General features: G+C 37.0%; 1 protein-coding gene and 1 long non-coding RNA gene across 2 annotated transcripts in view; one reads left to right on the top strand and one right to left on the bottom strand.

The window, feature by feature from the left end:
* Positions 1 to 17,117, bottom strand: part of nlk2 (nemo-like kinase, type 2) — a 148,667-nt gene that overhangs the window by 11,396 nt on the left and 120,154 nt on the right. The gene's annotated exons all lie outside the window — the stretch shown is intronic.
* LOC147840660 (uncharacterized) overlaps positions 1 to 17,117 on the top strand; it is a 190,423-nt gene that overhangs the window by 64,712 nt on the left and 108,594 nt on the right. The gene's annotated exons all lie outside the window — the stretch shown is intronic.

The raw sequence follows: 17,117 nt of genomic DNA, 5'->3' as shown, positions 1-17,117 counted from the left end.
AGAATCATGGACAATCCTTATCATTTAATTGTTTTGTAAAAAGCAGGCAAAACATACAAACAAGAGCACATCGAGCTGTCATGTGATCCTCGCTGGCCGTTCAGCCGCTAAAAACATGCAAAACATTCCTCCCAGGAGCACATGATCTTTGCGCCAATAGCTGCACATTATCTGAGGATGTGGGACAGCGGAGACAATGAGCTGGGATATTTTTAACCGTGTCTAATTATCTCTTCCGCCCACCTTCCCCCATCCCAGGCCCCCGGCCGGCTCGCCAAAGAGTTGATTGAAAAAGCCCACCGGTAATTGCTTGTTTTCCCTGGTTAGGTTCTTTGAGCTGAGAGCAGATGTGAACTATGGCTGGTGATTCACCCTGTAAAACGGGATGACGTGTTGTGGGTTCTGACTACAGCTGATGGAGGTGAAGGTGAGAGATGGAGGGAGAGGATGGGAAAGGAGGAATGAATGCTTTCGGTGCCTGGCGGAAGCGAGGTGTGCGATTATCTAGAAGCAATCAGACGTTCATTGAAGAAAGCTTCTGAGTCATATCTACAGTAGGGACCAGAATATCATCCGGATTTGAAAGTGGGCAACATCTCAGCAGGGGTGTGTGGTTCGTAAGTGCTGTGAATGCTCTGCAAATCCATGATATTGGAAAGATTGAGATTGGAGATTTGATAAATATCCTGAAAGTAACATGTCGTTTCAGGTGTAGCATTTGAAAATGTTGGAAATGTGTACTTTAATCACTTATTTGTCATTTATTCGTTCATTTTCCTTCGGCTTAGTCTCTTATTTTTTAGGGGCTGCCACAGTGGAATGAACTGTCAACTATTCCAGCACAGCGGATGCCCTATCAGCTGAAACCCATTGCTGGGAAACACCTATACAGTCTCAAATTTATGCAATCATATGCTACAGTTAATTTAGTCAATTCAATTCACCTATAGCGCATGTTTTAGGACTGTGGGGGAAACCAGAGCACCCTGAGGAAACCCATGTGTACACAGGGTTCCAACTCAAACCAGCAACCTTCTTGCAGTGAGGGGACAGTGCTAACCACTGTGCCCTGCTCATACCATGTGCTCTTATTTATTTGTCAAACAAGGGTAATTTTCAAGTCTCTGCCAGTTATGGAGGGATCCACAGCATTATTGCTGTAACTCTTTATGGTAGTAATGTGTTCTTATTGGCATGTGAAAAGCTTGCTGGTAGATCATAATGTATTTGATGCAAAACTTACTTAATTATATTTTAAACTAAATCTGTATTGTTTCATTCAAATTTCTTAAGTTAACTGAAAATGTACAGTTAAAGTCTAAATTATTAGCCCCTCCAACATCCCCCCCACCCCCACCGCCCAGATTTTTTTTTCTTTTATAAATATTTCCCAAATGATGTTTAACAGAGCAAGGACATTTTCACAGTACGTCTGATAATACTTTTTCTTCCGGAGAAAGTATTTGTTTTATTTTGGCTAGAATAAAAGCAGTTATACTTTTTTTAAACACCATTTTAAGGTCAAAAGTATTAGCCCCTTTAAGCTATTTATTTTTATTTTAAGCTATTTATTTTTTTTATTTTTTGATAGTCTACAGAACAAACCATCGTTCTACAATAACTTGCCTAATTACCCTACCCTGCCTAATTAACCTAATTAAGCCTTAAAATGTCACTTTAAGCTGTATAGAAGTGTCTTGACAAATATCTAGTCAAATATTATTTACTGTCATCATGGCAAAGATAAAATAACCAGTTATTAGAGATGAGTTATTAAAACTATTATGTTTAGAAATGTATTCAAAAAATCTTTGTTAAACAGAAATTGTGGAAAAAATAAAGAGGGGGGCTAATAAATCAGGGGGGCTAATAATTCTGACTTCAACTGTATATATCAATTTTTATCAGAAAATTTTTTTATGTTAATTATTACTCGTTCCAATGTCGTTCCAAACCCTTGAGACCTTCATTTATCTTTAGAACGTAAATTAAGACATTGTAGATGAAATCCAAGAGCTCTCTCATCCTCCATAACAGCTACAGTTTAGTGTATGCACAAAATAAGGGGGAAACACAATTTGCCACTATAACAAACAACCTTGACCGAGCAATGTGCGCAGCTGCAAGTAAATACTAAGTAATGATGTTTAACTTAAATATTGACTTCATTGAACCACTTTAAACATCATATGATTTATAATCATTAATAAGTAAATACATTTTTTTTCTGCTGTGCGTTCACTTTTAGGATGGTTTCTCTGCAAATGTTTATAAAAGGGACCACAAAGACATTCAAAGTAAAGAAAGGAACCAAAAATATTGTCAAAATCTTCCATGTGACTTCAGTGGTTTCGCTGTAATAATATGAAGCTCCAAGAACATTTTGTGCAGCAAAAAAAATTAAATAAAATAATAATAATAATAATAATAAAAAAATAAAAAATAAAAACTTGTTCAATTTAGTTTCTTCTGTCTGGTCAGGTCATCATGGATTCCATTTACTACAGGCAGTATGATGTATTACCATTAGAGTCAGCAGCACAACATGCAAGCGTTATATATAATGATATAATATATAATAATGTAATGTATAATGTAGTAAAAGCCCACCTTGATCTGATGTGGAAGACATAGGCAAAAAAAAAAAAAAAAAATCATTTTTAATTTTCTTTGGCACACAAGTATTTATGGAGCTGAGCATTATTATAGCTGGACCACTGAAGTCAAGTGGAATGTTTTGACAATATTTTTGGTTCCTGTTCTAGACTTTGAACATCTTGGGATCCTTACTGTCTATAGGGGAAGAGAGAACTCTGGGATTTTAACTAAAATATTTTAATTTGTGTTTTGAAGATGAACAAAGTTCTTAAGGGTTTGAAACAACATACGGGTGAGTAATTACTAACAGAATTTTCATATAAGGTTGAACTAACCCTTTAAACCGCATCCATTTTCAAGATTTAAGAGAAGTCTTTTGTGTCTCCAGATTGTGTCTGTATAGTTTCAGCTCCAAACACCCATCAGATTATTTATTATAGCTTTCAAAATATTAGAGTTCTCTGCTCTGAACACAATGTAGCTATTTTTGTTGCCCATGCCTTTAATGCTAGTTCTCCCCACACCGTTCCAACGTGCCTATCAGAGTGTGCCTCAATCTCTGTGTCAGATAAACAGCACAGTGACAGACATGAAGGAAGCAGATCTCACATAACGTTTGTGAGAAATACTACAGTAAGAACTTTCCCAATGATTATTTGATGTATTTGTTGTGGAGTTAATTCAAGCCTTTATGCAATGATGAGTCACACACAATGTTGTTACAAATTTCATGCACACACACAGTGGACACAAACACACACACGGTGCACGTTTAACTGCACTGTTTTTGCACAGCAAATATGACAAGATACATGCTAATTTCCACTACTGTATGGATATCTGTTATGCTAATGTACAAAATAAACCTGATTTAACATCCACAAATCCTGATTGAAGCGTCTTCTTTTATAATTGTACTGACATGCAGTGATTAGTAAAGCTGAAGTAAAGCTGAAGTAAATTGCTGCAATTCATTACAAACATGCACTGTTTTAAAAACGTCTCAAACTTGTAAAACTGATTCTTGATCACATTTGATGATGACAGATGATCACAGAGAACAGAACCGATCTTTTAATCCCAGTTGCTTTGCAAACATCCTGTCTTGTTGATATGATTATACGCATTACTACTGAGACATGTTAATACGGAGCTGTTAGTCAATTCGGTGGGCAGGGGAAACCACAGTCCTACGTCACATTGCGGTGGGCCATAAAATGGGAAGGAATCGTATCCTAAATTAAAAATAAGACTTATTATGTTTATATCACCCCAATATGACTGTGGGCACACTATACCTACACACAGTTCTGTCCAAACAGCTAACAAAAGATGATTTTCAATATAGGTGCCCTTTAAGTATAAATCTTTACCACCACTTTTAATGAATTCACTCTTGATGTACAACAGTATTAACTGGATTAAAAAAGCAGTGCTTTCTTTTATTCAAATCCTAAAGCACGCGTGTAATTTTGTTAATTGGTGCACATTAGCTGCTCTCCACACTACCAATTCACAAAAAATAAGCATCTTATAAAAAACATTCATTCTAGAATTGGATTACATCAACTGTGTTATTTGTTTCTGACACACTAAAAAAATCTTGCTCTATATTTGTGTTGGCGCACATGTGCCAAACGCCAGCCTCCTCTAACACAACTGAAACATGATCAAATGCTGGGCGTCTGAATTCAGCAGGTCACAATCTGTGTGGGCCCAACCGAAACTATGCCTGTGTGTTATGACTCAAGAAAACACACAGGGTGCAGCGATGTACCAAAGCTGTGAGGTTGCGTGAGCGTATGTGATTAAGGACCCACAGTGGGCAAGTTTAGGGTGAGTAGTTGGCAGTATCTGACAGTGAGTGTGTATGATGGAGGCCTCTATGCGGTGGTGTGATCGTGTGCTGCAGTATTAGGCAGTATTAGCTGAGGATTATGGGGGAATGTGGCTTCGGACTGGGCCTCTCCCTGCCCCATGATTCAAAGCTCAATTAGACAAATGTTGAGTCAGGAGCTTGACACATGACATCATCAAGCCAGGCTTTCAGTCATCTCTGGCATGCAGGAGCTCATGATCCGCCTGCACATTTCTGACAGTGGGAGAAGCGGACCAAGCAAATTCAGTAATGTGAGTCCCGGACAGGCCTGTGAATCAGACTGCGCACACTTTTTGAGCAGCGATTTGAGCCTTAGTTTTTAACTAGACAAAAATACAGTTTTTGAAGTTAAAATTTGGGGTGACCATCAACATACTTGCTCAAACTGAAAGCAGTGTTTCTGCAGGTTTACTCAAGTCAAATTTAAGACCATTATAAATGAAATATTAGACTTATACAGAGCTAAACCATACCTGCCAACATGTCTCTTTGAAAAACTTGAAAGACCGGGGGTAGGGGGGGTTGGGGGTGAGAGAGGGTGATGTGTTCGGGAGTGAGGTGTCTGAATAACATTGTTGAGAACCGGTAACTGTACTGTGGTGTTAATAACTGTACTTTGGAGCGGGTTTCTATAACAAAGTTGGCGAGTTGGTTTAGACTCTACCAAAAAGCTGTGGACCTGGACCTGGGGTTGGGTGAGGAGAGAAAATAACAGAAAAGGAGGGTGGTGGAAGAGGGTCTGAAATACAGAAGACTCCCGTGAAAAAGGGAGTGTTGGCAGGTACGGCTTAAACTCTAAGGATTTTTTTTTGAATGAGAATGTTTACATGGACACTAATAATCTGACTTTAATACCATTAGGACAATACTCTGATTAAGAGTCTACCATGTAAATTCTACCAGCGATATTTGATTACCTTAATCGGACTAAAGACATAATCAAACTAAACAGAAATCAGATTAAGACATGTGGAGTATACCGATTTTAGTTGCATTAATGAAGTGAAGTACTGACAAGTAAAAAAAAAAAAAAAAAGTAAATTCACATCATAATGAACAATTGTCTGTAAAGTGTTCAAGAAGATGTTCAAAGTCTTTACACGCACGACCCAGAAGTTGTTTAGACTGCATGTCACTAATGAATAAAATGAAGGATGTTGATGACTGAAATAACCCAAATGGTCTTAAACAATAACTAAACGTTTTCACACACGCGCACACAATATGCATGTAAACACATCAACCTTATACAGCAATTTTCACTACTCCTGAATACTTTTAAAAGGGCAACATTTTACTCATACTCTGAGTAATATTTACAACATATACTTTTACTCTACTTGCACTACATTTAGGGTAAGTAATGGTGCTTTTACTTGAGTATGAACACTAATTCCCCTAGAAAAATCATCAGAGTGTCATTTCAAGCTAAAAACCACACAAGAGCTCTGTTTTTCCTCTTCATTTTCTTTATCAGTGACACAAGCTGGCTTGAAGAACAAGAAGGAGGAGGTGCATGTCATGAGAAGCCTGAGAAACGAGCTCCAGCTTCCTGTGAAGCAAAGTCCACGTGACGCCAGTCCGCCCCTCTGGCCCAGCAGAAACCCCAGCAGCCCCATCAACAGGTGCAAGCTTCATCTCTCTCTCTCTCTCTCTCTCTCTCTCTCTCTCTCTTTCTCTCTCTCTTTCTGCGGCTGTGTGGTCCAGGCCACATCTCATCGCTCCACACCACCACAAACAAGCCATTGATCATCCTGGCAGCGCAACAACACAAAGGCCTTCAGGAGAGCAGACCCGCAACTGGGACAGGGCCAAGCGAGGACAGACAGGTGGATAGGACTTGTCTGTTTGTTTATTTTTGCAGTTAACACGCTAAAAAAAAAGAGAGAAAAAAAGCAGGGCACGTTTCCTATGGGCACGAGAGGGGGAGGGAGAGCTGATATAGGAGAAGGCCATTAACCGAGTGAACGCTGACAGAGACAACAGTGATTCCAGAGAGAAGCTAACAGACGGCCTTCTGTACCAGAGATTTGCTCTCAATCACCACAAGACTGAGGCTTTTCACTGGAATCTCATAGTTGTATTTTATCACTTGTATCTTGTTTTGCTATGTATTTTAATCACATACAGTGGAGATTCAAATGAGAAAAATGAATGTAACCTTATGACAGCAGGTTGTGCAGATAAAGCCAAAGCTACTGTAAGCCTTTCAGTTACTGTAAGAGACACTGGTTGTCTCTAATCTGTGATTTCTGTAATACTTCAATGTTACAGTGTCACGTTAAGCCCATTTAAGCGAATTTGGACTGAAAGCCCACAGTATGCAGTCACCAAATTTCTAATTAGTGGGAAAAAAAATCAAAAGGCTCTCCAGAGTAGAATTTAGCCAGTAGTTCAGATAAAGAATACTTAGCTGATAGATAAGTAACAAGCTGATCCTGAAAAAATAAAAGCTCAGAAAACATTCAATTTGATTCAAGGGAAGCTTTAAAACGAGGCTTACAGGTGTTGTAGGCTAAACATATGTACTATATGCTGTTCTGTGCATTTATAATTGAAGGCAAAATTAATAATAATTTTTCAAATATTTTGAAGTGATGTTTAACAGTAACTTTTTTTACAGAATTTATTACTACAGTATAGTTTTCTTATGGGGACAGTTTTTGATTTAGATTGCGTGGAATTAACAAAATGTTTAGTGTGAAGTTCCTCTAAAATAGCTGTGGTCAATATTATTAGCCCCCTTATTATTGTTCATTTCATTTCATTTCATTTTCTTGTCGACTTAGTCCCTTAATTAATCCAGGGTCGCCACAGCAGAATGAAACGCCAACTTATCCAGCAAGTTTTACACAGCGGATACCCTTCCAGCCGCAACCCATCTCTGGTAAACATCCACACACACATTCACGCACACACTACGGACAATTTAGCCTACCTAATTCACCTGTACCACATGTCTTTGGACTGTGGGGGAAACCGGAGCACTCAGAGGAAACCCACACGAACGCAGGGAGAACATTCAAACTCCACACAGAAACGTCATCTGAGCCAAGGATCGAACCATCGACCCAGCGACCTTCTTGCTGTGAGGCAACAGCACTAACTACTGCGCCACTGCCTCGCCCTTATTATTGTTATTATTATTATTATTATTATTATTATGAACTCTAACTTGCCTATTAAATCTAATTAACCTAGTTAAGCCTTTAAATTGCACTCTAAACTGAATTAGTATTAAAATATGAGAAGGGTCTGGCTGCAGAGTTGCAATTAAAGGAATTTTAGGCTGCCATTAAGTATTTCTCCTTAGTCCTTAGTAACCATTTCCTCTTAAAACTTTAAGGGACCAAATCAGCTTCCTTGAACAAATGACAAAAAAAATAAATATAAAAAAAATAAATTATATATATATATATATACTGTATATATATATATATACTGCTGATATATATATATTCCCAGAGATGGGTTGCGGCTGGAAGGGCATACGCTGCGTAAAAACTTGCTGGATAAGTTGGCGGTTAATTCCGCTGTGGCGACCCCGAATTAATAAAGGGACTAAGCCGACAAGAAAATGAATTAATGAATATATATATATATATATATATATATATATATATATATATATATATATATATATATATATATATATATATATATAAAACGTTTAATAAATAGACTAGTATATACATGTTGATAAGTTAGCTCGTCTGTGCAGGAGCGCATCCATATGAAATTGTAGTTTCAGTACAGCTTCAAAAGTCTCTGATCCCAGCCCAGTGTTATACTGTAGGTCATAATGTAGAGATCGACTGGATAAGGGATCGTCTCGAATCGCTTAACTGAAAGAAAGCGGCACAGATGATGTGTAACTACTGCCGAGCTGTTGTAAGGCAAGCATTCGTGGTTCGTTACGATCTGTTTACATAACCATAGCCTCTGCAGTACATAACCAACTGCAGTGCCTGTCGCCATATGTTGCCAGAAACTATGCTTAGAAAAAAAGGCACTTAGGTAAGGGTGACAGATAAGAAGTTTGTTGCAACGATCTTAATGAAATCCCTTACCTAGAGATTTTTCTCCCTCAGGGACACCCTTAAGTTAAATTACTGAAGGGCTTTCATGCAAGCGGCCACAGGGGGTGATTGTAAATGACGTCACTTGCAGAGGAAGAGCCGTTGCCTGAGCATGCAAGTCCAAGTGTGCAAGCCTGAACATGCAAGTGCAACTCTGCATATTGTCTGTTCTTGGGAAATAAAAAAAAATAAATAAAAAATTATAGAAGGGCTAATCATTTTGAATTATCTTATATTGTGGCTTGTGTCAATATTACAGTACTATGCCAGGAGACTATTGTAGTTGTGCTTGTTTATATTCTGTGCACATTAAGGTAATACTTGCACTAAAATGTGACTGAATGAGACTTATTGTGAGAAAATACTGAGTAAAAAAACCCTGAAAAGAAGTGTGTTGTTTTTAAAGCATGTAGACTGGCTCTTAGATTGGGTAACACTGACGCAGGGCAGGGGTGAAACTCATGCACCTCTTTAAACACAGTCTTCCTGTGTAAAAGCACAGTTGTTTCCGGTTTCAGTAGAAATAGTAGCACTTAGGGCTGGTTTGCAAGCGGGAATGGAGACGTGGCTAAACACTGTATCTCTCGGATACTCTCAGAACCCAAACTAATCTGGCTAAGTGTTCAGGCTGATACGGTGAGGATGAAGATCCCTAAAGCCCCTGAAGGATCTCCTTTCAAAACAGCCCAAATCAGATCTGCTCTATTTATAGCGTAGGAGCAGGACGAGGCGTAAAAAGTGTCTGAGGCTTCACACGTTAATGCCAACATCAAGTTGAACACATTAATGACTGGTCTTTTAAAATCTAAATTAGGAGCTGTAAAAGTGTCAGCATGTTGTCAAAACAATGTGTCTGTTAAGCAAGTCCAGCTTCAGATTATTCGACAGGAAAAAGAAAACTGTAGACTTTCTAATGAGGACTACAACATATAAATGTTCCCTTTTATTTATGAGTGCAATATTAAAATAACATTTTTTAGAATTATATATTAATATCTTCAATAATATTCAGTGAGTTTAATATTTAAAGAAAAAACGTAAAGCTCCATCCTATGTTGTAATGTACATAATTTTATTTACGTATTTATGTGTGTAATACACTGAATATTTTTAAACAATGTATAAATAAAATTGTTTATTTCAATTCATAAAGGTACTATTAGGTTTTAAAATAAATTTCACATGAATAATTTGAATTTAATGAATAATTAATTGATATTAATAATAAAATAATAATAATACCTGTTTTAATAATGAAAACGGTAATACAATATACATTTAACTCAGTATATTATAAACTTGCTATGCAAAAAAGTTAAATTATCTGTAAATTTATATATAATAAATAAATATAATTTATAAAAATAAAATAATATATAAAAATATTCATTCATTCATTCATTGTCTTTTTGGCTTAGTCCATTTATTGATGAGCTGCCAACTTATCCAGCATGTTTTACGCAGCGGATGCCCTTCCAGCTGCAACCCAAAAAATGGGAAACACCCATACACTCTTACATTCACACTCATACACTACAGCCAATTTAGCTTATTCAATTTACCAATAGCGCATGTCTTTGGACTGTGGGGAAACCAGAGCACCCGGACGAAATTTACACGAACACGAGGAGAACATGCAAACTCCACACAGAAATGCCAACTGACTCTGCTGGGATTTGAACCAGTGACCTTCGCCTCATAGCAAGAAGGTCACTGGTTCAAGTCCCAGCAGGGTCAGTAGCTGTGAGGCGACTGTGCTATCCTCAAAAAAATAAAAAAAAATAAAAATTGTATATATAAATGTAAATTTCTTTACATTCAAAATATTGTTTTCATCAGTCCTTCATTTGGAAATGAATAAATCCCGCAACAAAACCTGGAACTAATAGTTTCCACACAATTTCAGTTTTCCTGGAACATGATGTCATTAACCGGTGATAGCGCAAAAAAAAAAAAAAGCATCACGTTTCTAAACGGTCTTTAATTATTATGTGCTGCATAACGTTATAGGCCAGTCATGGATAATAAAAACATGTACTTCACTACTGTATATATGTGCCAAGTGAAAAACAAATAATTAAATGACTCACTCAGTCTAATCTTCAAAAAGTTACCTCTTCTGTCATGTTCTGTAACTGACTTAAGATCACTTTGCTTCTGTTTCCAGCTGTCCTGATCTCAATTAATAATGCTTATTATCAGATTTACTCATGGTTTTAAAAAAAAATGAAATCTTTGCCATTTTTAAAATACAAATATTATTTAGGTAGGCCACTTTGCCATTATTTATTTTCACTGCCCACTGTGAGCAAAACAACAATTGCCAACCAATGCTAGTGATTGTAAAAATAAGAAAGATGATTGGCTGAAAATAGAGTTGAGGGCCAATAGTTTTGCTTTAACTTGCGCATGGTGACTACTGCACAGCACACAATCCACACATTCGCATTCTCTCTCTCTCTCTCTCTCTCTCACACACTCATACACATGTACAGTAGTTATTCATCACACAAGTTAATTCTGGATCCATTAAAATAAATACCGGAATGCAAAACACGAAACAGGATCTGGCAAGATCCGGCTCAAATTAAGCACTGGTTTTCATGTATTGATATGTATGAGAGTATTAATAATAATATTATTATACTGTGCATATAAACATACAAACATCTCATCTTACCTTCATATTTTTAAGATTCTTTACTACACAAACAAATTCAACTAATGAGCAATCCTTTATACAACATTGTACTGAGCAAAATAGTCTTTTAACTACATATTTTGTCTTGTGAAGCTACTTATTTCTCACTTTTGAATGGCTAAACAAGACCTGAGACATAAATAAATGCTTTTTGTCCAGTGTACTTTTTCCATCTGATGTCCTGCTGTGTTTATTTATTGCGCAGGAAATATCAATGATTCATCAGCTGAATAGCATGAATTTGCTTAAACTTGTGCCCGCCTTTATAACCCAACACTGGTTATTACGTGGCGTTGTCGAGGGTAAAATAAAATGTGCGCCATCTGTTCGCAGGTGGCATGGAGTTGAGTCCGGGGCCCGGTGTCAGGCTCTGGGGCCCCTGGTGACGTGAGAGGAACCACATCTGCTCACAGTCAGCATGAAAGACCCCCTGAAGCCAGTGGAAAACACACACGCTTCTTTGCTGTAAGCAATGGGATCATCACTTTCTGACCTGAGTGTATGGGTGTGTGTGTGTGTACAGTATGCATGTGTGTTGCTGGGTGAGAAATCTGATCTGATCATGTTGCCTCTTTGCCATGGTGGAAAAAATCAGCATGGATTTGAGTATACATCTGTTTCCAAGAGCTCCTGCTGCCTTTTAACACACACAGCAGCTCTTTCAGGGGAACCAACTGACCAGAGTACAGCTTTAATTGACATTTTTTTGGCCTAGATGTTTGTTCTAGCTAGGCGTTTGCAAGTCTGAACTGATAACATGCGATTCTATTGTGTGGCACACAAAACAAGCATACAGCACAGCCAAAGCTGTACCATTCACTGACATTATTTGTCTGTCTAGTCTGTCTGTCTATTATCATTATAAATTATAAAGAATATTTTTGTTTTTAATTCTGTTTTAAAATTAAATAAGTATATTTTTAAATTGTACAGTATAAAAATATACAGCTATGTTAATAGTAATGTTAATAGAACAATAACACTTAATACTTATAGAATCAAAAATATAGTTATTTAATTATTACAATAATAATAATAATAATAATAATAACAACAACAACAACAACAATAATAATACATACTACATAATCATAAATTTATTATTTTATTATTATTATTATAAATTTTAGAAACTAATATCTGCAGTTAATTTATTATTATATTTCCAAATTGTAATTATTATAATTGGTTAATTAGTTAATTAATATTTTATCATTAATATAATAACAAAATTATTATTGTTATTATTATTATTATTAATTATTTAATCAATTTAATACATTTTTATATATATATATATATATGATTTAAGAATTTTGTAAATACCTGTTGGTTTAAGGCAAAAATCTACAATTATTATATAAATTATTGAACTAATTTAATTTAAAAAAGGAATTACAGTTTACAATTACGATTAATTAAATATAAACAAAGCCAGAACAAATCTGTGCTTATTTTCTGCTATTTCTGTGAAGAATTATGAAAAAAAATATCTGATGATTTATGATTTATTTAGAATGATGAGCATATACTAACTAAAAAACTTAAATAAAAAAAACAACAACTTTTAAACAGTTTTTTAATGTTTACAATGCAATTCCATTTAGAACCACAAATTTGTTTGGTAAGTTTCTCTTATAATATATCAACTAATATACAGATACTATTTCTTTACCTGTATTTTGCTTGGAAATTTCTATAAACTGTTGCATATTCAATAATATTACTTTAATATAAATACTGAAGGAATAAATAATAAATATATATTTATTTAATATATATATATAGGGGCGATATAAGGTGACTCAGTGATTAGCACCTCACAGCAAGAAGGCTGCAGGGTGAACTAAACTAGGTGGTCTAAATTGGCCGTAGTGTATGAGTGTATGTGTCAATGTAAATGTGCATGACTGTTTCCCAGTACTGGATTGCAGCTGGAAGGGCATCCGCTGCGTAAAACATATGCTGTAATAGTTGGCGCTTTATTCAGCTGTGGTGACCCCTGATAAGACTAAGCCGACGCAAAATGAATGAATGAACGAATGAATAAATATACTGTACTGTATATAGAAGCAGAATATAAATAACATATGCTTACATTAGTAAATTAAAGACGCAATGAAGAGCTACAAAATTGTAAAATTAATGTAGAAATTGTGTGAATTTCTGCGTATTCAGATTCCGTGTAGGCCTATCACATAATTACACATTAAAGAGATCTTGTTTAGGCGAAGCAGTGGCGCAGTAGGTAGTGCCGTCGCCTCACAGCAAGAAGGTCGCCGGGTCGCTGGTTCAAACCTCGGCTCAGTTGGCGTTTCTCTGTGGAGTTTGCATGTTCTCCCTGCTTTTGCGTGGGTTTCCTCCGGGTGCTCCGGTTTTCCCCACAGTCCAAATACATGCGGTACAGGTGAATTGGGTAGGCTAAATTGTCCATTGTGTGTGAGTGTGTGTGAATGTGTGTGTGGATGTTTCCCTGAGATGGGTTGCGGCTGGAAGGGCATCCGCTGTGTAAAAACTTGCTGGATAAGTTGGTGGTTCATTCCGCTGTGGCGACCCCATGATTAATAAAGGGACTAAGCCGACAAGCAAATGAATGAATGAATGAATGAGAACTTGTTTAGCTTATTTATGCATTACAAAATGCTTTCCCTATTAATATTTCCGAGATCAACCAATCTGGCCTGTTAAAGTTGGTTGCCTGAAGAGCTCTTGCTAAATAAACAAGTTAAGAATCCACAAACACACACACCAGCATCCAAAACAAAGCACATGTGATGCTTTTACATCACAACCACTTGCTTTCAATCCACTCCCTCTATAAACAACATCCAAGGTAAAGACTCTTTACATCCTCCAACTCCAACCGAGGCTAAAAGCTTCCTCTCCTTCTAGAAACGGTAAGAGCCTTGCAAAATTAATAGAAGTAATGAGGTCCCCTGTGGAAGCGTGGAGCTGGTCTTAAGAGTCAGACCTCTTTTTAGCCCTCGTCTCTTTCTTCCACTCAGCCAAATCCTGGGCCATTAAAGCAAACCACATCTACAAACACTGCTGTTGAGAACTAGCCTGAAATGCCTCTTGAAGTTCCTCTGGCAGACTCTCTGGAGACCTGTTCCTCTCGCTGCAGTCTTTTTTTTACTCAAAAGCCTTCTCGATCAGCACTTCACCTTCATAAAAGTAGAGGTGCAGGTCTGGTGCGCCACATTCACCAGCTAATAAGACTCTGAACGTTAAAAAAATACTAAAACTGACAGATAAATGCTCTTCAGGGCCTAGGCTTCTTCAATCTTACTCCATCGAGTGCTGGCTAAAAGCACAGTTATCGATGAAGAAAACAAAACTGGTTCCCCAGGTTATGTTCATACACTAAAAAACATGTTTTTAGGACTCAAACCTGCATTTAGAATGAGAGAGAGAGAGCTTGGAAAAGGAGTCGTACTGTATTTAGAGGCTGAACAAACATGCATTTCTATTCATAAATATACAGTATGACTACAGTCTGATTCAGACACATAACTCTTATGAGCAGTTCACAAAAAAAAAACAACAACAACACAGGCACATTGGAAGAACGTGATGGCCTACATTTTTGAGAAACTGCAAATATGTACGTTAACATATGTTAAATTGCAGCTTCTAGTTAAAAAGAAAGGCTTTGGGCCAATATGACAACTTTTGTTCCTTTTCACACTGATGATATTTGCAAGGGCATATTCATTTATTAATTTTCCTTTGGCTTAGTCCCTTATTTATCAGGGGTCACCACAGCGGAATGAACCGCCAACTATTCCAGCATATGTTTTATACAGCTTATGCCTGTCAAGCTGCAACCCAGCACTTTGAAACACTCAGCGCATGTGTTTGGTCACAGGGAGAACATGTAAACTCCACATAGCAATGCTAACTGGCCCAGCCGGGACTCAAACCAGCGACTTTCTTGCTGTGATCTGGCAGTGCTAACCACTAAGTCACTGTGCCACCACAGGCACATTTTATTAATGATTAAAACATGATTATTTATTGATACCAAATAAATATCACAAAACATCTTAACGATGTCCAAAATTTGTAATCGAATACATTTGCCTCCATATAGACACTTTCCGTGCATGTGGTCAGTTTGCTCAGTAGCTCACTTTGTACAGTGTTGCTTCAAGTGTATATAAGATAGATAAAAGCAATGTAAAATCAAGGTAAAACTATGTGGTCGTGTAGCACTTTTCTGTGTCAATTGCTTTAAAAAAAACTATTGCTTGGGTTTAGGTTAGTGGTTCGATTAATGAAGCTGTACCACAAGCTCTGCGATCTCATGAACATGCACAAGAAGGATGTGTTTTTTAAATGTAATAAAGCATGCCTTAAAGAACCCCTATTATGCATTAAAAAGTTTGGTTTTGGGGGTCTCCAACAACAGGTTGATATGCATGCAAAGTCAAAAAACACTTTCATTGTCTTATAATATGCATTTATTTTCCCCTTATTATCCCAAAGACTCTTATGTGATTCGTTCAGCGATCTATTTGTTCGCAAACCCATCCTTAGCGCAATGCTAATCTGAGCTAATTGGTCTGATGACCCAGTCTATTGCAATTGGTTGACTGCGTTTAGAGTGAGACAGAGTAATGCCCACCACAGCTTATCAACAATTTTGAAGTAGTCAGAGTGCAGAGTGTATGTGTGAGCCCAATGCAGGAGTGCATTAAAACAATGCAGTTTAACACCAGCAAATTGCACTATTCTTACCCATGACACACATTTAGTATTAATCCACAGAGTAGCAAAAGCTGAACTTTTTTGAAACTTGACCACCGGACGTGTGTAGAAACAGCTGACTGTGACCATAGCAATGACAAACGGCAGTAGATCACAAAAGCATACAAATCAGCATGTGTCACGTTTCAATGTGGCTTTAGATACAATATGAGAATATAAAGAGTTAACCAGTTACAGTAAGCGTTTACAACTAACAAAACACAATTAAATACATAATTTACAAGCCAGAGACAATGAGGCACCCATTTTGCACTTACTTACAATTCTGAAATGAAGGAAGAAACTGATCCATGAACTGTGTACTGTTTTTTTAAACCATCCTTTAACAAACAGCTGATGAATCCCCCATTGTAAGCGTGCAGATTGCTGAAGCACTTGACAGAAAATGACGGGAACACAGCACAAGGCTGGGGCTATAACTCTGAGGTATGTTTGCAAAAATAAACTTCAACCACAGACTCTTCACAGCCTCGTCTTTGAGTAGGGAAAATAACACAAAATATCCCTTACACTTCAGAGCACAGCATCTACGCGACATGATTCAACCGGGATCTGCTACAGTGTTTGTCTTTCTCTTTTTCTTTCTACAGTGTTTGTGTGAGGAGCCAGGGGTTTTAATTTTCCCTGGTCTGCACACACAAGAAATAGGTGGGGCTTTAGTTCTGTATTGACGTTACGCTGACACGGCTAAAGACTCATTACAGCGGCGATTCATTCCAACCACTGTGAGTCGACTCTTTTATAGATGAATCAATAGTTTTAAACAAGGCGCACTTTCAGATTTAAGCCTTAGCTGGATATTTCACATCACTTAGAGCTGTGTTACACACTGCATGGAAGGTCATTATCAGAAACCCATAATAGGGGTTCTTTAAGTAACGTATTACACATTTGTTAAATTGTAGACAATGCTCTCTAGTGGATTTGTCATCTGAAACGTTTAACAAAATGCACCCAGATCAATGTATTTTACATTTAGCAAAAACTGTAGGCAGATTTTCATGAGCCTGGGTAGCAAAAAAAGATGTTTTCACTTTCAGTCAGTCTACCTAATCAGTTGTTAATACTGTTATTGCACATATTATCATTT

This window comes from Danio rerio, chromosome 15 (assembly GCF_052040795.2).
Source record: "Danio rerio strain M-AB ecotype USA chromosome 15, GRCz13ab, whole genome shotgun sequence".
In the NCBI taxonomy this organism is placed as follows: domain Eukaryota; kingdom Metazoa; phylum Chordata; class Actinopteri; order Cypriniformes; family Danionidae; genus Danio; species Danio rerio.
This window is presented reverse-complemented; position numbering and strand designations above follow the sequence as displayed.